This window comes from Equus przewalskii, chromosome 3 (assembly GCF_037783145.1).
Source record: "Equus przewalskii isolate Varuska chromosome 3, EquPr2, whole genome shotgun sequence".
NCBI lineage: Eukaryota > Metazoa > Chordata > Mammalia > Perissodactyla > Equidae > Equus > Equus przewalskii.
In genome coordinates, this window is record NC_091833.1 from 75,331,191 (window position 1) to 75,357,236 (window position 26,046).

Genomic DNA, 26,046 nt, shown 5'->3' on the forward strand with positions numbered 1-26,046 from the left:
AGAACATAAATTATCACAAAGATGAAAGAGAATGGTGATTCATGGGAAAAAAAGAATCTCCCCACTAGTCATTTGTGTCCTATTTCAGGAGGAAACTAAACAAAACTGACTGTGGAGGCTCACCATTTCCCTTCCCTCCGCACACACCTATTTCTGTCTACAGATCAGAGACCTCCCTTCTCTTGTGCCCCAGATACTCCATCTCCCAGAGCCATGAGACGGTGCTGCCATAAGTATATCTTCCTGCAACCACCTGGGTTACAACACTATCAAAACATGACTTCTATGATTTACTAAAATTTGGTTAGATTTGTATTCTCTTACATGTCCAAAGTAGAATTATGGCACAAAGAACAGTAGTAGAAGCTATTCCAAATAACTGCTTGCCAATACAAACATCATACTATCCATCAGTGATCACATCCAAACATAAGTCACACAGAATTTTTAAGCAAGATACTTGAACTTTGAACACTGGAAAAAATACAGTGGTGGATTTTATATGTGTATCTGCTCAGTTGAAGGTGAGAAAATGCAATTAGCTCCTTTTTATAGGCCAGTGTATTATTCCCATGATCATTACTTAGCTAAGCTACTTAAGGATAACTGTCCTTTAGAGAAAGGACTTTGAGTCTCATTAACTAGATTTCTGACCCATAGAGGTGTTTTAGCATTTATTTTCAGGTGCTTTAATTTTTTTTTTCCATTAAGCACTGCATCAAAATTTCAAGTAGAAGTGTGATTTAATATTGTTTTGTCAAAGGTCCTTATTTAATAAATCTAATCAGACAATTGGCTTAAGTCCAAAAAAAAAAGGTCAAGCTTCTTGACATAACTGTTCTTGAAAAATTTATAGGTACAAAGAATACAAGCTGAGACACTCACTAAAGTAGGTTTGCTTTGAGAAAAGGTTCACTTCGAAATTTAGAAAACCAAAATAACCAATCATCATCCTAGTCTCTGAGAGATAAGCAAAAAACAGAAATCAGTTGAGGTCATATATGCATGTCACAGAGATGGCTAATAATCCAATGTGAAGGATAACTTTGATAGAATACACGTCAATTACCTTAGATAATGGAGCCAAGGGTACTATATTTGAGATAATCAAAGAGTGGGTTAATAAGGGACCACAGGCATTTACATAGTCTGCTCCTTCTCAAAGAATGTAGTGGTTGCAATTTTGCCAAAACCCTTAATAGTGTGGCTTTAGAATCCTTTCAAATATTTTCAAAATAAAAAGTACAGATTTGAAGCCTGTCTCATATTTTTCCTATAAATTAAAAGAATGTGGTAAACTAAAATTCTGTACTTTTGTAGCTTTTCCAAATTTACTTTAAAATTTATCACCAGTTGTAAACTTCAAATGTTATTACTGCAGGTGATTGGATCCCCACACCCACACCAAAAGGGAAAGAGGATATGGTGGGGAAAGCATGAGGAGGAAATGGTCTCTCATGTTCACTCTTTAGAAATGAGAATGCTATGACTGAGTTATTGCGTTTTGCCTTTTTCCCCAGGTTTCCAGGTCTTAAGTAAGGAAATCACTACCAAGTCCCTTTCAAGGTAGGAAGACAAAGATGATAGGAGGGGCATTTACAAAGACCCAGAGGTGAGAGGCACAGCGTAGCCATTTTCATGGACTGCCACACCTTTCAGAATGCAGGAGGTTGGGGGAGGGGAGAGGGCAAAAGGGGTGATTAGGGTCACATGTGAGGGGATGCACTATAATTAGTGTTCGGGTGGTGAACATGATGTAATGTATGCAGAATTCGAAATACGATGTACATCCGAAAAAGATAAAAATTAAAAAATAAATAAATAAATAAAAGAATGCAGGAGGTGTTTGTTGAAAAGAGGGCAGCACCAGGAGGTGAGACTGGGAAGCCAAGAGCGTAAAGAGCATCCTATGCTGCCTCTGGAGCTTGGATTCCATACCAAAGCAACTGGGAGCCATTTAATAGTTTTCATTCGGGGAATAATACTATCAGCTCTTGTGCTCTAGAAAGATCCCTCAGGCTGCAGGGTAGACAACAAGGTAGAAGGGACAATACTGGAGAAAGGAAGACCAACTGGGAGACAACTGCAGTAATGGAGGGGAAGATGAAGTTGTTATGAGCAAAGTTTATGACGGCGAGGAGGGAAAGAAGCAGCTGGCTGTGAGAGATAGGGAGAGAGAAGCTGCCAGACTTGGTGATTGATTGGGAAACAATGAGGTTGAGGCACTAGAATGACATGGAAGTTTCTCCCTGGAGCAGCAAAATAAAAAATGATGCCTGAGTTTCCTTTGGAAAACCTCAGGGCAATATCCACTAAGCAGACTGAGATACAGGTCAAGAGCTCAGCAGAATGTCCTGGGCTGCAGATAGAGACCCTGTAGAAGGTGCATTTCTTCTGCACCTCTACAGCAAGCTCTATCTATTTCTATCATTGTATCAATCACATCATTGAAATTATATATTAACTCTCTGTCTCCTCCACTAGGCTGTACATTCACTGAGAACAGTGATCATTTGTATTCATCTTTCTATCTCTAATGCTCAACAAGCAATTATAAGAATCTTTACCAGGCACTGCTCATGTGCATAAATTTATTTAATCCTCACAATAGCCCTATGAGGTAGCAGTAGTATTATCCCCATGTTACAGATGAGGAAGCAGAGGCTGAGACTCAGTAAATAAATTTACCAAAGTCCTGCTGCTAATAAAACAGACATTGAACAAAGATTGTTACCTTAGGCACATAGTAGGCTCTTGTTATCTGTTTATTTAAATAAATTGCTCTGAAGACCGTCTGGAAAATGTGCTACTTAAAGAAATGGAGGAAAGGGGATAGGGGAGCATTGTCAACGCAGGAAGCCCCTAATAGAGAAGAAAGGAGGTGATGGGGGAAGATGTTAGGTAAAAAGGACACCTCTACTGGTCTGTACTGTGACGTTGGCCAAGACAGAGCTAGGTTGCTTGGGGTGACCCTCTTGCCCCACGTGGCAACATACTCCCTGCAGGTTGAAGGGAGCAAACACTAGTTAGAGCTCCTGCACTCACTCCTGTGGGTTAGAGGGGTTTTCTCACTTCTTTTACCTCCAGCATCCAGAGCCCTGCCCAGTGCCCGCCGTTGTTGGGAAGCCCTGACTCACTCGCCCACACGTGTCGGCCCCTTCCCCGGCTTCTAGTCTTCTTTCAGTCACTTCAAATGAATTCCCTCATTTGTAAATGGAACACCAGTGATCTGCACTACTAGCCATTCCTAAGGAAGACCAATCCTTCCTTTCCTGGTTATTTGTCCTCCCGCTACCCCAAATGTGTACCTACTGGGTAATCAAAGCCATCTTTCTAAAATACAAATCTAATCACATCATTCCTTTAAATCCTTCAAGGGCTCATTATTACTCTTGGAACAAAGATGGAAATCCTCAAAAAGGCCTATGAAACTCTGCATAATCTGGGCCCTGCCAGCCTCTTCCATCACACCAGAGCCATCCTGCCCTTGTTTTAGGTACTTTAGCAACACTAATTTGCCTCCATTTCCCCAAATGCACAGTGAGCCCTCTGGTTACAGTGCCTTTGCATATGCTGTTCCCTCTACCTCCATGGATCCCCAACCCTTTCTTATCTGGTTAGCTGCAACTCATCTTTCAGGTACTAATTAAAATACTACTTATTATTAAAACCTTCTCTAGCCCACTTGACTAAGTCAAAGTTCTTTTATAAGTACGAAGATATTTTCCTTTATAGTGGTTTGTAATTTATGCTTATTTATAGGACTTTTATTTCTTTCTCTTTCTCCCACTGCTTTCTCTATATGTTCCATGAATACAAGAACAGTAATTTTCTCATCTTTGCATCCCTAGTGCCTAGTAGAGGGTCTGGTGCATAGTAGGTCCCCCAAAACAAATTCTGTCTGACTGCTGCTCAGCCTTCTTTCTTGGTTATGCTTCTGGAATCTCACAGGGCCAGGCCACACCAGTTATATCTTAGGGCAAGATTTCTCAACCTTGGCATTATTGACATTTTGGACTGGATAATTCTTTCCTGTGGGGAGCTGTCGTTGTGCATTGTAGGATATTTGGCAGCATCATTGGCCTCTACCCACTATATCCCAGTAGCGCTAATCCACCATGTCATGACAATCAAAAATCTCTCCAGTTATTGCCAGCTGTCTCCTGGGGGCTGATGGGGGGCCAAATTACCCCAGGAGAACAACTGTCTCAGGGGCTGAAGTGAGAGAGAGGGCAGAGAAAGGGAAGAAGATTCACCTTAGGAGGGATGGAATCCTCTTTCAGCAATTCTTGCTGTTTTTATGTCTGGGCCACTGACAAATCAGTGATTGCTTATTTTCCTTGACCTCAAATCCCGTGAATCTTTTTTTCTAGATGCATTCATGTTTCCATTCCTCATGTGCCAAGCGTTTGCCTTTCCTCAACGTTTTCACTTTAACCTCAGAAACAATTATGTTCTCTTGCACTGAATTATGTATTGATCCAATATCAACCTTTCTGTTTCCCTCTGTTTCTGTCTCTCTCTCTCTTTTTCTCTTTCTTTTTCCCCCCAGGTTACTGGTTCCTAATATTAGCTAGGGTCTTTTTGTTGAGTCTGCAATTGCCCGTATTATTTAGGTGATGTCGCATAGCTTCTGCATCACAAAAACTCAGTGGCTGAAAACAGCAAGTGTTTGTTCTCATGGATCTAAGGCCCAGCAGAGTGTTGGCTGCTCCAGGTTGGGCTTGTCAGGGTTTGTCTGGCTCTCATCCTCCCAGGACTACAGTACTAACAGAGACATGTTCTTATGGCGAGGGCAGAGTAGAGCAAACCCAATTGAGCAAACACTTTTCAAGTCTTTGGTTATGTCAGACCTGCTAACATGCCACTGACTAAAGCAAATCATGTGGGCAAACTCGCCTAAGGGAGAGAAGAAACTGCAGAGTCACAAGGCAAAGTGTATGATTGCAAAGAGGGATGAGGAACTGGGGCCACTGTAATCTACTGCACGCCTCATTTGAATTGTCATTATTTCCAATCTTTCTATCAATCCCTTGGGTCTCATAGACGTACTTTGAAAAGTAGGCCTGCTTGTGCTAGCAAACGTGTAATAAAATAATGGCCCAGTGCTCAGACACTAAGGCTTACTTATTAATATTCAATGTAGGTGCTAAAGGCCTACCTATCAACTTTTAATTTATAAATAGGACAGATTTGTCCCCTGATACTGCTGTGTAATTTCACTCAGTTTTCAGAATAGATAGTGCTTTACTCCTACACAAAAGGAGTAATTATCACCATTTTTTTAAGCTTTGATTGCACATTTTGCCATCTCAAATTAGTCACTTCCTGCAAATGGGAAGATTAGGAATAGCCAGAATATATAATATTAATCAAACACATAAGGAGCAGAGTGTTTCATCTACAATGTTCTTTTATTAAATACAGGAGGTTTGCAATACATATGGCAATGAAAGGAGGCAGAAAATGACAAGAAATCCCTTTTGAAAGATCAATAAGACATAGCTATCTCATATAACCATCAGTGTGACACAGTGTGCCTAAATATTAATTATATTAAGACTATTAAGATGAAATGGTTTATTTCTTTCCATATTAGGCTCCATTGCTATTGTGATTCTGGATTATCTAAGTTAAAATTCTCAACTGCCGTCCTGAATTTTGAAGTTGGGAAAAAACCAGCTGGTTAGGCCCATTCCCAGTCTAGGGGTCCCTGTGAGCAATCAGGCATGTACCTGGTAACACAGCCACCCGTCTGCCCAAGCAAGAGCAGTGGAAGGATGGAAATGGACAGCTTTGGGGCTCCAGCCCTCCTCATGGATGCCTGGTTTTTCTTAGGCTTTATCAAATTCATCAAGCTGCCCAAGCAATAGTCCTGGCTCTGTGGGAACCTGGAACATTATAGAGTTAATCCAGACCCTTAAATCATGCTTCCTTAACATTTCCACTTCCATGTATCCCAGGCACGTAAAATTGATCCTGTTCAAATGAAGCTCATGGTCTTTGCAGTAAACACGTTCTCCTTTCTGATGTTGTCTCTTTCAACAAATAGGTCTACCTATTATTACCCAGTTGCTCAAGAGTAGCATTTTTGAATGACTCCTTTCCCCTTAACCCTCACTTATATCCAAGCTATTCCCAAATACATTTGATTACATTTTCTAAATATTTCTGGATCACTATTTTTCCTCCATCGCACTACCATCTCCTTAGTGCAAATCACTGTAAGCTTTCACTGGGGTAGTTCAGTACAGGGTCTGTCTCCTTGTACTAAATCTTGTCCACTTTCCATTCTGCAGGCTGAGGGGTCTTGTTCAAAGGTAAATGTGGGCATTTTTCTCCCTGGCTTAAAGCCTTTCCATTGCTCATAGGATACAGTTCAAAATCTTCCATCTAAACTCTTGGTTTATTTCACAATGTAACTGCGGTGATAGTGAAACAAAGCAGTTTCTTAAAGAAACTTATGATGGCATAAATGACTTCGTTGGTCCCCGTATCAATCAAGAGCTCACTATACCAAGTTGCCCACCTCTCCTCAGAGGAAGGGGCTACTTTTGGGGCTACCTTCCCAAAAGGTGCTGATTGGCAGAAGAGGCATTTGGAGTTCCCCCAGGAGACTGTAAGAAGCAGACACCCAAATCCATCTCCCTTTACAATGCCTGATACATAATCAGTACCCAATAAATATTTGTTTAATTAATTAAAAGTACTGTAACAAAGATATTATTACCCTTAAATTATGGAAAAGGAAATTAAGGTCAGTTAGGAGACTTGCCAAAGACTAGAGAGCTTGCAATTGGCTGAGCCAGGTTGTACCCTGCTCTGTCTGTAGGTCGCAGAGGCAGCATCTGCAAGGTGCAGCAAGTCTATACAAATATGCCTCCTGCAGCTCTCTTCTCCTTTACACTGCTCCAAAGAAAGTTAGACGGTAGAGTCAGCGAGAGGGTTGTATCCAGACATCACGGAGCTAAAAGTATTTGAAGTTAGGGAATATTGGGTGATTTAAAAAGTAATTTCAAAGAAACAAATCTGAAGATATTCCAATTCAATTCAACAAACATCTTCTAGAAGCGGGGAATACCAAGTTGAGGAAGGCAATGGTCTGGCCCCTCAAGAGTTCACACTCTAGTAGAGAAGACAAGCATATAAACAAAGTACAATTGTAACATACCATGAGGCAGTAAGTAATACAATGAACAAACAGACAACCCACTCCTCTAGCCTCTGGGGAACAGGGAAACTTTAAAAATCTGACCTGCAAATATCAGAAATCTTATTGCTCTCTTAGGTAATATACATTTTGCCCAAACCAGACCAATCTTGGATAAGTTGTGAGGTGTTGAAGAGCAGTGAATAATTAATTCACAATTCCCATTGCAACCTAGCAGATAACTCAGTAATTCCACACATGGACTCTGTTCCACCATTTACTAGGCACATTACTTTGAATCAGGGACATTCTAAGCCTCATCTTTTTCATCTGCTAATAATGGGAAAAAATAATGATAAATAACTCATAGAATTTTTTCAAGAATTAAACTATAATAATAGTTAACTTTTATAGAGTTTTCACAGTGTGCCTGGCAGTTTTGGGTGCATTACTTGTATTACCTCATTTAATCCTTGCAAAATCCCTATGTGATAAATACTATTATTAGCCCCATTTTGCAGATGAGAAAACTGAGATCCAGCAAATTAGGTGATTTGACCAAAGTCACATGACTGGTAGGTGGCATGGCATAAGTAGTCTGGCTCCAAAGGCTGCACTCTTTGTTTTCCTCTCCATTTTTAATTTACCTCTCAAATTAGATGATTTCTCTAAAGATTTCAGCATAGGGCTTGTTACATGAATTGAATCAACCTAGCTTTATAATAGAAATTATATTTAAAGTCCTTAGCCGCCGTATCCTTCACCCTCCTCCTGCAGCCATTGAGCCATCAGACAGCCAGGAAGTGGAGAGGGTGAAGAACATTCTGGAAGGAGAAGGTGAATTCTCTCCTTCTCCTTCCAGAGGGTGCAAGTGGAAGAGGAGAGACAAGGGTGGGAAGAGAAATCACTTACCCTTTCTAAGGTAAAACCCAAGTTGGGAGGGGCAAGAAGAGTGTTAGAGAGTTCAAGATGAAGGCTGAAAGCAAGGGCTCGCTCTGCTTCCTGTGTGAACCCCTGGAGTGAGGCTGCCCCTGGGCAGAACAGAAATGGCTAATAGTTCTGGTTAGGCTGAAGGAGGGCCCAAATTCATGAGCCTGCCTTGCCTTCCTTATAGTGTGGAAAGAATTCTAAGTTTGATATGTCCCATGGACAAGTGAAATTCCAACTAGGCCTCCTATACTTTATCTGGCAACTCTAGTCTCCATGTAAATTTTTGAGGGAAAGCCATTCCTTGTAGAAAGAAAGTTACACCTCTATAATGGAATCTTTTAAGCAAAAGTCATCCCCCATGAATTCTTCTGTTCCTTCACACGTGGAGATAAAATATAGGACACAGACAGTAAGTTCAGATTAGAGAGGGAAATGGTTACTATACTATTTCAAAACACTGCAAACAAGTATCATAAATATAGAACAAACTCTAAGAAACGTTTCAGATCAAAATCACAGCCTCCTTAGCAAAGTAAAAGATAAAAAGATAAAATTCAGCATCATATAAAAGACTACACAAACTTTTTAAGCAAAAACTCAAAAATCCTTAGATAAGTTACATGAGTGTTTCTTCTATTACTGCCATTTTCCATAAAAGTCAGCTACTCAGTAATAAAGTTTCCTTGAATTTATTATCCTAAAGTACAAGTAAGTTAGTATTAATACAAACAATATAAAAGGCAGTATAGTAATATAATGGTTAAAAGCACAGATTTTGTCACCAAATTTGATTTTGATCTTGGTTCTTCCATGTTGCCACGTGCTTTTGGAAAGCTACTGAGCTTTTTTCAAGCTTGGTTTTAAACTTGGATTAAATAATTCCTAATTCTCGTGGTTATTTTGAGGAACAGGTGAGCTACTGCAGGTAGTGCTGGCATATAGAGCGGGTGCTCAATAAGTGATGGCTCTTTCTCTATCTGGACAAAGAGCTAGACATAAAAGTAGGTGCAGATGTAGATGTTGATATATAGTTATGGATGTATATGTGTGTATAACATTTACATATACTTGATCATTTCATAAAGGTCAACTGTCGGTTGTTTGGCTTCTTCATTGACCAACTGAAGAAGAGGATCAGTCCAGGAAGGAGTGTAAAATGAGATGAAGGGCGAAGGTAATAAGCAGCTCTCAAACATATTATCCTTAGAAAATGCCTGAATCTCTGGGTTATGGCGAGTAAATGGGTCCATATGTGCCTTCCCCATCCAGAGAACAGTGTTCTGATCTAAATGCGGAGGGTTCACTGTGCTCATCTCTATTTCAGTCTTCAACTTTCGTCTTAATGCTTCTGCCATTGGGACTCTGTCATACAGAACAGTAGAGGTGGGAAGGTTTAGAGACAAAGCTGCTATAGCCCCTCGCATTCAGAGATAGAACAACTGAGACTCAGAATGAAATGGGGTCCCCTCCTCTAGGTCAGAACAAGATCTCAATGTTTTGAAGCCAATTCAGAGCCTTTTCCACCTTATCCTGCTACTTCCCCCAGGTACAGGATCAGTGTGTGGAGGGGTGACCAGCATGACATGTCTCCTCTCAAGGGATCAAGGCCATCCACTGTTGTAATTTCCCGTGCTTGATCCTCGCTTTAGCCCTCTTTGCTTCCCACTCCACATGTTCTCCATGAAACAGCTCATTAACCCTCCTCTCTACAGTGATAGCTCCCGAAACAGTGTCTCCAGCTCACATTTTCCTACTGAGCTACCTACCAATATATCCACCTGCATGTCCCACGGGCAAGAAAACTACGTTGAAAGGGAAAATTCTAATCTTCCCTCCCACTCCTGCTTCTCTTCTTGTGTTTACTGCCGTGGAATAAGGCAGCAGCATATCCTCTGTGAGGCATTCTTGACGCGACTCACATTAAAACCAGATTGATTCCTTCTAAAATTCAAATCGATTACATTACTCATGAGAAAGAAAATCCTTCAGTGATTCCCTTTTGCTTCTATATATTCCAGACTCCTTAGAATCCTCTGGCTCTCCATCCACCACCACGTGTCATGTTACTTCCCTCCAATCACTCCATTGTCTCTTTGCGCAGCTCTATCCAGGCAGTACCACATGGTTCTGTGGCCATCTACTTGTTTGGCAACTTTTCAGTGCCAGGAAGAATGCTTGGCACATGTTTGGTGACGATAATTATTTATTAGTGGAATGAACAAATGAATGAAAGAAAGTCAAAATTTTACGATCACCATTTACTGGCTCTACCTTGTTGGACAAAGTAATCACTTCAACACTCTTCATCTTAAGTCTTTCGTCTCTTAAACTACAATTATACCCATCCCATCAAGCCACTGTGAGGATTAAAGGAGGTCATATATGTGAAGGGAATTTGTAACAAATAAAGTACAGTATAGTGTCAGTTACTCTAATTTTGGTCCTTTATAAGTGTATCATTTAAGACTGGTAAAAAGAAATTTTTCCAGAATCTATTTAACTTCAAGAATAAGCCCTTGAAAATATCGTATTGAACACAATTTCAAGGCAAAGTTGTAAGCACCAGTGTCGTCAGTATCCTTAATTACAGAGGTGTAAAAAGTGGATGAACTGTCAAGGTTATAAGAACCAATTTCTCCCCACTCCACCTATTTACATAGCAGAGCTCTCACGTACTTGCAGTTTGGTAGGGTGAGAGAAGTGGAAAATGATGCAAGGTATTATAACAAAGTCCACTTTTAAATCATTATAACTTAAGTTAATTACATTGACATTTCGCAGCAAGGATTAAGTCAGAAGGGAAAAAAAGGCGTATAAGAAAATAAAAAGCAAGGGTTGGACTACAAGAGCATCTCTTTTGTCTTTCATTCAGGTGTGTAATTAAATTAAGTAGGATTGATTGAGTGTCAAACATCTGTGGGAGTCATTTCCTAACTTCATTAATGCTATTGTGCCTGAAGAAGCCTCAGTGGTAATTTCTCTCGCAAGCATCTAATGAGAGTCTAGTGAGGTGATATGAAAACATTACACGGAGCTGCTGTGCCCTCCGCCGCCGCTGCCGCTGCCTGTCTGTATGTGAGGAATTTATTAGAAATGCTGGCCTGGCAACAACAAAGCTACGTTATCCACCTCAGCAGTGGGAGTGGGACAGCAGGCAGCAACGAGCTGGGGTAATGGAGTCATAAAGCTGAGAGTTTAGACAGGAAGCATAACAGAATAAAAACAGGACTGCTAAGGAGAACTAAATGGTCATAAAATAGATCATATATAATGAGGTACAGGAGATAATGAGGTGCATTTATACAGAAAACGCTAAATAAAAATTATGACCATTTCCTCTTTAACCCCATAACAATCAGAGCTTCTCCCAGCAGCTGGATTTGCAAGGTAAACCAGGGAGAGTGAATTAATTGGAAGGAACAGATATATATGTTGGCCAGCTTAGTTCATTATTATAGGTATCACTGACTGAACAGAGGGCCCCAGTAGAATACTTGGCACTGGGTAAAACATTATGAAAGATCCATAATTCCTATCCTTTTTGTAGAATTATTGTTTTAAAAGTTATAATACTGTTATAGTTGTAAAGTAATTAAATGGGGATAAGCGTAAGTTTAGTTCTGTTTTATTCATTTTATCATTGTGATTAGAGGTTGCCTGCTCCCAACCTTTGTTTCTTCATTCATTTATCAGTTAATGAGCATTTACAATGCATTGGGAGTTCTGGCCAGCTCGAAGGACGCCAAGTTGCACAAGAAAAGTATCTGTCTTTGAGAAGATTTAGTCTGGCACAGAAAACTTACAAGGAATCAAATCATCAAAATAAAAATTAAAGTGGAAAAACAGAGATAAGCACTGGGTCCCCTGGGAACACAGAGGACACACCACTTGGCAGGGCTCAGAGTACTAAAACAATGAATAGATATCAGGTCATTTGGGGTGCCAAGGCAGACGGGGGGCGGGGCAGATGATAGAGTGTCAATTTGAGCAAACTGCATTTACAAAGACACCTGAGTGTGAGATGAAAAGACAAATTTAAGGAAGGGCTAGGAAAAGAAGGCGGATGTGAAGAAGCCCGGAGTTCTGAGGTTGGGTGCTGGGCTTCGGGCCATGATGTGGGGCTAAGATTTTATCCTGCATGTGGGCAATGGGAGCCACTGAGGGTGGTTGTGTAGAGGTGTGCTCATTCATTACTGCCACAGCACATTTCCACTACTGACTTCTCTCTCCCTTATGATCCAGTGGGGTCTTGTGGAGAAACCTAAGTCTGGAAGAGACAATATATAATTTTATGAAATGACTAACAAATTTATACACCTAATTTCTCATTGCACATGATGCCCGTCTCTCAAAATATCACATGCCCCTATGGCAAGGTAGTCCATATTTGACCGGATGAAGACTGGAAACTTATCAAGTTCACTGAATTCTCAGTAATCTCTAGGCACTAAACCCCATTTGAAAGCTTTTCTGTAAGGTCATGATATATATGGAGCTAAAATCAACAAAGCTGTCCTGAAGTTTCCTGAAGTTGTACTCATTCGACATTTCACCCTACTTTTAAATGGGAGGTTTTACCAATCAGAGGGGATATTGTCATCCGAAATTAATTTATCCTTGAATAATTATCTGAAAAGCATTTAATAATCATGTTCATATTTTTAAAAGGAAATCTCCTTGCATCACGACTTACGTTGGGGAACAGTGTTTATATCTCTAGTAATTGCTATAAATAAGCTTTCACTGTAAGTTGCTGTTAGCCTCTGGGTACTTGTATGAACTATGATATAACCAACTCTGTTGATTAATAATACGTTTTGTAACAGGTCTCTACTAGGAAGATTTGTCCCGGCATAGTCACTCAGCAAAATTTACCACCTTAGAAAGCTAACATATGGTCAATTTAACCAGACTGGGAGCATATTGAGGATAGACATCACCACATTCATCTTTGTCTAGCTTGATAGAGGCTCAGCAAACTTGTCAGAGGGTTGACAACTTGATGTCATTGTCATCTCTATTTATATTATCTTCACCATTGCACGGGTGGAGGGGGCTGAAACTACATTTCCTAGAATTCCTTTCCCATATTGTTCTAGGCTAGAAGCCCCCATTGAGAGGAATTTGCATATATCTTGACAAATCAAGGAGAAGCCATTATTCTGGCAGCTGCGAAAGAATCTGCTTGAAAATCTTCCACCTTGATGCAGACACCAGGAGCAGTGGCTTCCCTGATTTTTGTGCCCCCAACCCATCCACCAATTGTAAAAGCCTCTATTTTCCTGCATAAAAACCCTTTCTACTTGGAACATTTAACGCAGTTTCTGTTTTCCTCATCTCAGCTGGACTGGAATGAACACTTTAGTGAAAAGAAGAAAGGAAGTCAGAAAATAGGGAAGGAGAAAGGGAGGAAAAGAAGGAGAAAGGAAGAGAGGGACGAGATCACCTCCTTGGTTTTACACAGCTACATAGAGCCAGGGTAAGCCTCATTCTTAATTCGTTACTTCTCTGTGCACACTACCTCCTCAGGAGAGGAGTGTGGGTTCTTCTGTACTGTGGAAATATTAAAATGTCAGGAACTGTGACTCAAAGCCAGTATTGCTCACCATCCATGGATGTCAATAACTCAAATCACTGAAGACGGGCATCACAAGAAATTGTTACTAATTCTCTAAATTAGAAAATGGGACCGTGTTGACAGATTTATAATCAGAGCTGACAGAATAATTGAGCCACTCAGAGGAAAGACTGGTAGAGCAGTGAGAACATCTACGCAATCACACAAGGAACTTACGGGAAATGGCAAGGATCAGTCAAAAACAAAAAGAAGCTGTGCCTGGAAGATTTTCTATTCTGAAAAAGAAGAATAGGTGCCACAAGTCAGCAGATTAAATGAGGCCTCTGTGAATCAAATCCCTAACTTCTCTGTTTTACTATTCATAAACCAAATGTTAGGGAAATAAAAAGCAGACTACGTTTGAGGCATATGTTAAACACAGGTGTTAAACATACAGATTTTGACAGATTTTAATCTGAACTAAAACAATTACGCTCGTCATACATCCAATTTCTGGAACTACTAAATGCAGTATGACAATTTCTGTCTGTATGTGTGTGTATTTATTTCCCATCGCGTCTTAAAAAATTGTAGCTACTCAAACGTTTTTACTGATCCACAAAATGTATCCAGTACATCCCATATCCTCTGTTGTGAATGAGGCGACACAACGCAATACAAGCAACTGTTAGTCATTTAAGCAGTACAGTGAGAGTTTTTAAAATCATATTTAGACAGTGTTTACTAAGAGAGCAATGAATTTTCAGCTGAATCTCTTGGAACTCAACTCTGTTGCCCTGGGCTAATTTATTTGACTGTGTACATGTTTCTCCCCACAAATTTCCTTCCAAAGACCAAGTCTCCTTGACTGCCTATAGCCATGCTTTCAGTTACCTGGGCCTGGAACCTTTGAGCTCTCTTTGATTCTTTCCTTTATTTTCCACATTCAATCTAAAGCATGAGTGTGGAACTTTTCTAGCACCTTTCCTTTCTCCTCTCATTCCTGCAATACTTTACAGATCGGCCTTCCACTTCATTCCACTACATGGAGAAATTATTTAACAAACCTCTAGAAAGTGTCTGACATGTTATGGAAGTTCAGTCATGTTACTCCCTTGTCCTTATTTCCTTCCACTTTTCTGGTCAAAATTCTAAACTCCTTAAAGCACAGTTCTGATCAGATTTTTCCACTCTCAACAAACCTCCAGCGCAACTCTTTCCTGAAGTATGGCCCACAGTCCAGCATACAAAATTCTTTGACTCCCCATCACCTTCCTAATTTTCTGTCACTGCCGTCTTACATACAACACTTAGGCTTAGCCAGAGTAAACCATCGCCCACTGGCATACACAAATACATCTGAACTCTAGCCCTACCCAGGCAAGTTTCCAGTGGAAATAATTAAATAATCAATTAGTTAATTGCAAAAAATTGGAGATCGAACCTAGTTATTTTTAAATCAAGTGTATAGCCTGGTATATTTGACTTACTTCTAAGAGGAAAACCAACAATGAATATGTTCCATACTCATACCCAATAAGCCAGAGCACTTATCATCTATACTATAGGTCAGGAAATTACAGCCCACAGACAAAATCTGGCCCATGCTGTTTTCGTATAGCCTGCAAGCTAAGAACGAGTTTTACGTTTTTAAATTGTTGAAAAAAATCAAACGAAGCATAATATGTTACAGCACATGAACATTACGTGGATTTCAAATTCCAACGTCCGTAAACAAAGTTTGAGTGGAACACAGTCATGCTCGTTCATTTACTTAGCTGCTTTTATGCTACAACAACAGAGTTGGAACAGAGATCGATCATATAGTCCAGAAAACCTAAAATATTTACTATCTGGCTTTTTATAAAATCATTTGTTGAGGGGCCAGCCCTGTGGCCAAGGGGTGAAGTTCACGTGCTCTGCTTCAGCAGCCCAGGGTTTGGCCGGTTCGGGTCCTGGGCATGGGCATGGACATGGCACCCCTTATCAGACCATGTTGAGGTGGCATCCCACATGCCATAACTAGAAGGACCCACAACTAAAAACAATATATACAACTATAGACTGGGGGATTTGGGGAGAAAAAGGAGAAAAAATAAAAATAAATAAAAATAAAAACATTTCTTGACCTTTGATCTATACCATGAATTAAGTACTTAACTCATTCTATTTAGTATTAATATTTATGCTTTATTCATATTTCCTGTTTCCCCACCTTCTTTTAAAGTCCCTCAAGAATAGAAATCTTTCTGCTACTTTCTAAGATTCTGGCCTACCATAGCTGCTTTTTTACATAGTTGATATTCAGTAGGTGCTTGTTAGTGATTCTGACGCTAGTTCTGCAAACAGGTATAGATGAGCCCGTGGATTCTCCTGGACCAACTGAGGAAACAAACAGCAAGGTATATGAACTCCAGTCTTAACAGTAGAAGATGTTTGTTCTCTCATTTTACAAAATGAATGGTCATACGCTATTACCTATTTGAGTATTTCCCGGAAGTACTTTCCCATCTCCCTTGTACTCTTGCACTTAGAGGTACCACAATGCCATTGTGACGTCTTGGTTTCTATTGCCATCACTTTTACTAAATTTCTATTTTGACCCAACTATTCTTAACAAAACTAAATCTGAGACATAGCTCTTTGAATAGTTAAATTATCAAATTCAAATTATTTTCTGGAAAAGTGTATGATGTCCCTAGATGACACGAAAATAACTGGCCAATTAGGTTGGCTCAGTTCAATAGCACAGGGATTCTATGGGATAAAAAATAAAACTGATAATTTGCCTGAATTAACTTAAATCTATCCAAATACTCTACCTGGCAGCACTGTGTAGAAAGTATATATCCTGATTATTCCAATGTTAATGCTCTTCCATTAAGTAGAATATATGTGTGCATAGGTGTACATGTGTATCCTACTTAAGATAAGCAAATAAAGAGCAACATTTAATCCAAAACATCACCATAAAATATATTGCACACTTTTGGGCCTATGTAGATTTTGCCAAAGTTTTTCTCTTCTTTCTTCCTTCTGAATCTCTAAGACCTGTCTGAGCTGTCAACAATGCTGTGCCAATTGTTTACAAAACAGATCTCATTCACAGGGGAGATAGAAGCCTGATCCAGTACTCAGAGAAGCTGAGGAAGAAAAACAAAAATGGATGAAACACTGACAGTTGCAGACTTTTATTTGAAGTTGTAAAATCTAACGAATAAATACGATGTCAGCAGAATCTATGATTTCTTTTTTTGGCATAGTCTTGTATTAAGAAATAATATGTCACAATGTTCTTTAGACATGAGAAACATTTTTAATAACAGGATTCTTGGGATAAGATAAAATTGATGCATAATGGATTGTTTAACTTTAGCTGCAATTTCCCTTTGTTTCTTTCACTGCATTCTCTTATCCTTTCTGCATTTCACGACATTTTGCTAGCAATTTTAATGTATTAAGACCATGTACAGTCACTCAAAGTATTTCAGAATTTTCAAGTGATCTCTGTTGGTCTTTTCATGTTAGTTTTAAAGAGAGTTATAAAGACCCATTTCCAACAGTCATTCTAAGTACGTCACATGCATGATGTTTGATAATTGCATTGTCATCAGCAAATCTAATATAGAGTTGAGCTGTTCAGTGTAGTATATTAAAATTGAAAAGAAACAAAGTTTCCAAAAGAGGAGGAAGTTGGTAGAAGCTGTTCTTCATTACGTAGCTTCATTACTCAGGTATGTTGGTCTTGTGAAATATTAAGTCTCTCTCTAGACATTCTTTCAGGAGAAAGTACTGCAGTGGACAGTAGACCATAGACAGCCACTGTTTCTGAATCTCCAGAATCCGTTCGTTCACCTCTCCCAACAGCACTCCTATCTTCAAACAGGGACTTACCCTTCCTTCATCCATAGACCACGTGGTTGCTGTGCAGCTAAGTTCACTTCCAGTTTCTGGGGTGGTGTGATCCCAGCCTGGTCAATCAGAGCACCTTCTTCCACTGGTGACAGGGATTGGTTCAGTTTTGGGCAATGGTTCGAGTCTTGAACAGGACTACTCTCAGAACCTTAGCCTGAGTGACGGCATCCTTGAATTCAGACTTGAATCTGGTAAGGCGTGAGGCTAATGCTGCACCGTAAAGGCAGAGCCTACCAGGGAATGGAACCAATGCCAGAAATGCTATATGAAAAATGAAGAGAGAGAATCTTGTCCCAGTGAAAATTATTTGAGCCCTGTCTTGCCCAAAGCAACCTTATTCCCAGACTTTTCATTTTTATGAGCTAATAAATATTCTTTGTCAGTTTGAGTTGGGCATTCTGTCACTTGCTATCAAAAAAGTCCTCATAAGAGGCTGGCCCAGTGGCATAGTGGTTGAGTTCGTGTGCTGCACTTTGGCAGCCCAAGGTTCACAGGTTCAGATTGCCGGTGTGGACTTACACACTGCTCATCAAACCATTCTGTGGTGGCATCCCACATACAAAGTAGAGGAAAACTGGCACAGATGATAGTTCAGTGACAATCTTTCTCAAGCAAAAAGAGGAAGACTGGCAACATATGTTAGCTCGGGGCCAATTTTCCTCACCAAAAAAAAAAGTCTTGATGAAAAATATTGGTACCTCTTGATTTCAGCTGTGTCCCTAGTAGACACAGAAAGGATAAAAACTCTAGTGCTTTCTTACACCTCCATCCACGAATCTCAAGTCTCTGTTCCTATAGTGTAAGAAGCTTCCAAGAACACAGGTTAAAGCAGAGGTCTCCATTCCCAAAATATCTCTCACTAATTTCCTTCCACCACTTTCCCTTAGATTCGTCAACCTTCAGGAGGGTATTAGGAACGCTGCTGGTTCCCTCAAAAGATTTATATTCAAATTCTCCAATCAGCCATTGTGTGGTAGGAGAGGAAATTTGCAAGAGACACTAAAATGAAGGAGCATCCCCAGGCATGGTGGTGGGGAAATAATGCTCAGTCATTCATCACATGTGGATATTCAGCCTTGAGTGTCAGCCTGAGAGAAGGAACAGTTTTGGTGCTTGATTTTAAAGGAGATGGTGAATGGGAATTTTCATGTGTAAGGTGACCAGTAGTGGAATTGGTCCACTTACTCCCGTAAAAGGAACTATAACAAAGAAACACTGTGAACTGGTCTGGGCTTGGTGAGCAGACTTTGAAAATATTAAAAATGAAAGAAACTAGTCTTAAAAAAAATAACTTAGAAGTTGAATATCCTTTCGATGAACAAGTCTAAAATGTTTTCATTTCTGCTTTAAAATTAAAAATAATCTAAGATCAGATTTGGAGATCATCATTCAGAAGGGAAGTCAATGGGTCAATAGCGTCAAATCCCAGCTCCACAGTTTTCCTAATAGTCTTATGTTTATTCCGTATTCAACTTCCCCACCAGCCACCTTTACCCTAATTTTGGAAAAACTCAACTCTACTAAAAGGTCATCTTCCTTCCTACACTTCTCTAACTCTAGCTCCTACTGAAATTATCAAACCCAGATTCTTAACTGTGTATATTCTCCAACATTTTAGGAAAGAAAAAACTCTTTTCTGAAAAGCTCACCAGCAAGGTTGTGGAGCTGGGGTTTGAGAATGTGGGCGCTGACGCAAACCTCCTGAGATGGGCAGTGAAGGGCTGGTGGCTGACCCCTCTCCATTCAGGGAGTCTCAGTGAAGCTTGCAGAGGAGAGCAGAGCAGCTCGTGCTGAGGAAGGGTTGCGACAACCAGCCAGAGAACGGAGGGACGGCAGGCTGCCACAGTACTTTGGAGGGGCTCCACTGAAGCTATGAGACCACTTAAACGAGGAGCCGTCCTCACGCTCCTTTCGGCACAAACGTGAAAACCCTTACAAAGCGATTTGAAGAAGAGAAGTCTATTTCCAATTCATGCTTAAGAAGTTCTCACTCTGCTTTATAGAAGCCTGTCAAAATTACACAATTTCAAAGAGCTACTACATTCAAAGATGCTTCAGAAACTGTGGAATGCAATTTGAACAATAATCTCTGGCCCACGTAGCCACTGAATGAAGAGAGAATGTGGAACGTACTTCCTGGTGATTCAGTGTGGTCGAGGATGAAGACTTTTATTTTGCCCACTCATTGGCCGTGCACTCCACTCCCTGCCTAATCCGTAGACAGCTGGTCAAATATGTAAAACATATTTATTTATTTGCTTATTTACTTATTTATTTATATACGTATGTTTGTGTGTTTGAGAGAGAAGGATTGTCCCTGGGCTAACCTCTGTGCCAATCTTCCTCTATTTTATCTGGGACACTGCCACAGCATGGCTTGATAAGCAATGCTAGGTCCATGCCCAGGACCCGAACCTGCAAACCCCAGGCTGCCGAAGCAGAGCATGCAAACTTAACCACTATGCTACTGGGCTGGCCCCCAAAACATTTTATTTTTTAGAGTACTTTGACCTGTTCACTTTTAAACCGGTTTTTCCTCAGCTACATGTATTAATGTTTTTATGCTGTTGGGTTCATTTTTTTGAAGGAGCATTCTTTACAATCCAAGTTCCAAACAGATTAACTCCCTAGTCTCACACATTATGCCTAAATATATACTATTTTTATGAAGCTACAGATACAAAGTGTAAAGTTATTGCTAAAGAAAGTAAAATATTTTCACTAGTGATAGAAATCTCAAACGTGTAATTAAAGAGCAATATAACATGTGCATTTAATTTAAATCTTCAGGTCATCTGAAAGTAGTTTTAAAAATGGAGTGAAATAACCACAATTTACCGTACTTTGAGTAGAAATAAGTTAGCATATTAAAAGATGTTAAAGTCTACTAAATTGGGAGGTTAAACTTGGAAGAGATGCAGACATTATAGATACATATCTATCTCTACAATATGCAAAAGGTACATAAGATTCATAATATGTAATAAATTATATATAAAAACAGGATGTGTATATTCTATATGAAATCAATCAGGCAAGATTCTTTGACAGGGACTTGCATGTTACATTCTCTGTGTATTCCTCATTTTTTAAGGTTTGTCAGCACTATTAAAAACATAGAACACTTACAAGCCAAAAACAAAAACCAGCTGGATATCAACTGTTGAAACTTCCCCATCTTAGTCAAGAAATCAAACATGTTTTTCCTGCTAATTTACGCTTTATTTCACAGTTAAAGTTACCTTAAAAGTGTTGAAGATAACAGTAATTCTGTGATCGGATCAAACTTGAAAGGGCACTGTTTTTCCTCTCTTATGCACAGAGAAAGTTCAGAGAGGCATTTCCAGCTAAGATATTCACAGGAGCTTTTCATGAGAAAAAGATTTTGCTTCTAACAGTGACGGCACTATTTGCATAGATTGTAAAGAGAGCCATGTTTAAGTGATGACTATGAAATATGAAATATGTCTGCAAAGGACGAAGCACGGTGCCTGGCATTCTAATTCTCATCACATGTCAGTCATTAGAGACCTGTCCCATGGCACCTCATGATCCAGTGGCACCAAGACAACTCCTCAACAAATTCCACCTCTCAAAAATCTTGTACTCCCAAGCTGCAGAGAGGTTGTTAGGACCTCTGAGGTGTGTCACTGAGTACCAAGTCTCATGACAAACTCCCTTCTCTTCCCAGTCCTGAAGTGCCAGTGCTCAGGGTGGATGCTGCAGAGGGAACACGGGGAGTTGGAAACATGGACCCAGGGAATGCATCACTACTCACCATCTCTCTTTTGCACATTGTTTTATACCCAGAGGCAAAATCAAACAAAAACCTTACGTGGCCTGAGATTGCCCAAGATTACAATTTCTGGAGAGTGTTCCAGATATTCTTTCTCCTTATTATTTTTTCTTCTTTGAGGCAGTCTTTGTTCTTCATTATTGTAATTCAAATGTAAGTTTTACACAAATATACCTTGGCCTTCTTATCCTTCACGCTATTAAAGCATTCCCCTTTTCTTCTCCCATTGCCCCCATCTCACCTCCCCTCAGAATACTGTATCACTGTCATCTCCAAGTTCCCTCAAGACTCTAAGTTTTTAAGTTTTGAGTTATTTTCAATTATTCTCTGCTCTTCTTCACATAACCTCCTGAAAACAATGAAATGATATCATTTTTATTTATTTGTTTTCTTAACGAAGATTAGCCCTGAGCTAACATCTGCTGCCAATCCCCCTCTTTTTGCTGAAGAAGACTGGCCCTAAGCTAACATACATGCCATCTTCCTCCACTTTATATGTGAGACACCTGCCACAGCATGGCTTGCCAAGCGGTGCCATGTCGGCACCCAGGATCTGAACTGGCGAACCTGGGCCACCGAAGTGGAATGTGCACACTTAACTGCTGCGCCACCAGGCTGGCCCCTGAAATTATGCCATTTTAATCCACCCTTTCCTCTTTGCTCCCATAGCCTCCCAGCCCAGGGTCCTCATCAGCTCGCATCTGAGTTGTGATGGCTCCCAAACAGGTTTCTCTGTTTCCAGTCTCTTTTCATCAGACCCCACCTACTCACAGATGCTCTAATGATTTTCCTCCAACTTCACTTTGTTCAGGTCCTTTGCCTGCTCAGCAATCTCTGGTGCTTCCATATCACTTATCATGCACATCTCAAGCCCTCTCTGGCCTTCAGGGCTTTCCACTAATATGACACCCCTCAGGATCCCATCCCTCTTTCATTTCTCATTACCTCTCACCACAGCCTCTCCACTCCCACCAGCAATATCTGCCTGCCATCTCCCATATGTGATTTGCTCATTCATCTCTATATCTCTTCTCGTGTAAACTCCCCACCCACTGACCTACAAATTCATTTTGCTCTCTCCGTCAATATCTGGCTTCTCTTCATAATTCTGCTCATCACTCATCTCTTTAGAAATTCCTTCTTAATTAATCACAACTAATAATGGGATTCCTTTTGTCCTTTAACCCTCAAAACATGGCAATCCTCTAGAGTTGTTGAGGGTGGGGACTCAGGGACACAAAGAGATTTAAAGGAATACATGTTGTTTGGGTGCCAAACCCACAAATAATCTGATCCAAAATAATAACAAGAAAATATCTTGCAAATAAAGAAAATGATCAAAGGTCCAAACAAATAAACAACGCTCTCTTACTTATGGAGTTTTATAAGGAAAATATCCATGTATAATAACAAAAGCTACCATTTATTAAGAGCTTTATCTTACTTCTGCTAAGAACCTTATATACAATAACTCATTTAATTTTTATTATAAGCAAGATAAGTTTTGTCATAGTCATGTTACAGAGAAGAAAATTGGTGGTCAGAGAAGCAAAATAACTCGCCTAGTTCACACAACCAGAAATAGATAAAGGCAGAATTTGAACCCAGGTCTGTCCTCACTCCAAAATCTGGGTTCTAAACTACCTAAGCTACTGTCACAAATTCCTAACAGCATTCATAGCAGCATTCTGTTCTAGCTGTTCCTGGAAAAAGAAATTTCACACCTGAGCTAACTGATTTCATTTTACCAATTTGCACTTGATACTGCCACATTTTTTCCTCTCTTTCCATACAAGTCCTCCTCTTTCTTCCACACTATCTCCTGGTGAACCTGCCTCTTACAACAACTAAAAAGTTGGAGCCATTGCATACAGATCCCTCCTATTTCTACAATTCATCCTAAAAACTGATTGAACTGGACCCTTCTCCTCTTTTCTCACATTACAGTGTCCCTCTCTCTACAAAAGATCAATCCTTTCCATGTGCTTTGGTACCAATCCCCTCTTTCTTCTCAAAGCCTTTATCCATCCTTTACCTTCCAATTTCCTACATCATCAATCTTTTTCTTTCTAATGTTGCATTTCCATTATTTCCAAATATGCCATAGTAGCAGTCATGATTTTTAAAATAAATAAATAACATACAATAATCTATTTTTTTTTTTTAATTTCCATAACCCCATATATTGGTTTAGATGGAGCCTCACTTCTTCGCTCCCCTCCATGATCAAACTTCCGGAATGGGTTGTCTTCACAGCAAGCCTCACTTCCTCACTTCCTGTTCGTCATGAAGTCTTCTACCGACTGGTTTCTTCCTCTCATTCCACAGTAACTGTTCCAGTCAAGTCTCCAAGGGCCTCCATGAGGGTCAATTCCAAGTTACCAAATTCACTGGGAATGTTCTTCCCCTATCTCACTTGATTTCTCAGAAGCTTTCAACAAGGTTGACCACTCCTCTCTAAAGACACTCTTTTCTTTTCTCAACTTCAGTGACATCACCAGTTGTCCACCCATCTCTACTGCTCCCTTTCTGTTTCCTTGGCTGACTTATGCTCTTCAGATATCGAAAGGTTGAGGTCCCTTGGGAGTGGGTCTTGTGCTTATTTTCTTCTCTCTGTGCTTTCTCTAAATGATCTCATTAAACGCCATAGGTTTAAATAGAATTATTATGTCTACGATTCCCAAATTTATCTCACCTCTCATCTGAGTTCTGGATTCCTATGTTTGGCTTCTTCCTTGACATCTCAGACTTATATATGCAAAGAAAAACTCTTTATCTTTTTCTTCCAAACTTGTTTCCACACACTCCCACCAAATCTGTTCTTCCTCATCTCAGTAAAAGGCTGAACCAACTCTCAATTATTCAAGCCAAAATCTTAGGAGTCACCTTTGGATCGCTCTTTCCCTCAATCCTTCATATCCAACTCAAAAGTAAGTCTCGTGTATTCCATTGTTGGACTGGCCACAATCATCTCTTATCTGGGCTACAATAAATTTCTCCTAAAACAGCCCTGCTTCCATGCATGTCCCATCCCAATCAATTCTCTGCTTATTTATAGGAGAGATCGTCTTAAGAAATAAATCAGAATAATGCTATTTTCTAGCTTAAAATATATTGATAGTTTCTCATTGTTCTTAGATTGAAATCCAAAATATCTCCATGTTCTGTGTCATAGACAGACAAACTCTTTTCTCTGAAGACCCCGTGATTAAATACAGCTTTGTGGGCTATACAGTCTCATTCACAACTATTCAATTCTGCAGTTGTAGCATGAAAGCAACTATAAAAACATGTAAAGGGATGAGCATGACTGTGTTTCAATAAAACCTTATTTACAAGAATCTAGCAGAATTTGACCAAATTTGGCCCATGGGCAATAATTTGACCACATCTGTCTATACTGTCCTGCATGATCTTATCCCTGTGTGCTCCTATAACCACATTTGTGCCCTTCTCCCCATCAGTCATGTTGTCTTGGCCACAGTGATCTTCAATTCCAAGAATATGCCTATGTGTAACTGCCTGGAATTCTCTTCTAACCCTCATCCTTCACTTAACTATTAGCTTCGTCTTAGGTGTCACTTCTTCAAAGAGGATTTTCCTGATCCTGTATAAAATAAATACACCACCTCACCATCATTATACTCTATTCTCAGCTTTTTACTTGTTTTTCCCATAAAAATTATCTACTAACAATCATTATACTGATCTCTGTACTTATTCTTGTCTGTTTTTCCTTCTAGAAAGTAGTTTCTGTAAAGACAAGAGTCCACGTATGTTTGGTCACCACTTTATTCTACTTTCCTAGTGCCATGCCTGTCTGGCACATAGCCGTTGTTGCTCAGTAAGCATGTCTTGAAAGGAAAATGTAAAAAGAATCAAACACAGATATGTCCATTTAGTCGCAAAAAATATGAGTTTATTGAAACGTTGGTCTCCAATTTTTTTTATTATATACACTTCAAGTTAAGAAAAAAATATTTGAGTATGCTCCCTCCCATCCCAGTATGTGTGCATGTTTCCCTACAAATAATACATATACTATAGTACTCATATATTATGGTATAAAACATCCACCAAAATATCATTAGTTAAAGCAACACTAGCTGCTAATACAAAACAGAAAGCAAGCAAGAAAAGAAAAAGAGAAAGAGAGAGAAAGGAAAGGAGAGGAAAAAGAAGTTTATTTCTTCTTCACATAAGTTCCAAAATAGATATTCCTGATCTGTGGCAACTCTCTTACAAATGGCTCCACTATCTTTAAAACATGGCTTTTGAGGTCACCAGGCTTATGTCATCCATCAAACCTAGTAGAAGGGGAAAGAGAATTTACAATCGCACATATGAGTTTTTATGGGTCAGGCCATAAAGTAGAATACATCACTCAGCTCACATCCTCTTAGCTGGAATTAAGTCACACGGATGCACTCAACTACAAGGGAGTTTGGAAAACGTAGTCTAGCAGAGTGCAAGGGAAAAAATGAATGGTTTTGATAAACAGCTAACCAATGGCTGCCATATTCATGTCAATGGTGCTTCTATTTTCTTCCTCTATCTCTTTATCTCTTGTAGCCACTGGAAGAATCACAGCCCACTTTGAAAATCACTGGGCTAGAAGATTACAAGACCATTGCAGCATCTCCACGTGGTCTTTTGACTGAGAGGCAGTGTTCACTAGTGAGAAGAACTGAAGTTGTA

General features: G+C 39.8%; 1 long non-coding RNA gene across 1 annotated transcript; it reads left to right on the plus strand.

The window, feature by feature from the left end:
* Positions 1-3,378: 3,378 nt before the first annotated feature.
* On the plus strand, positions 3,379-16,873 carry LOC139082660 (uncharacterized). The gene is made up of 5 exons (XR_011538868.1): positions 3,379-3,496; positions 9,166-9,254; positions 13,423-13,559; positions 15,987-16,039; positions 16,747-16,873. It is a non-coding gene; the product is annotated as an uncharacterized lncRNA (long non-coding RNA).
* The last annotated feature ends 9,173 nt before the right edge of the window (positions 16,874-26,046 follow it).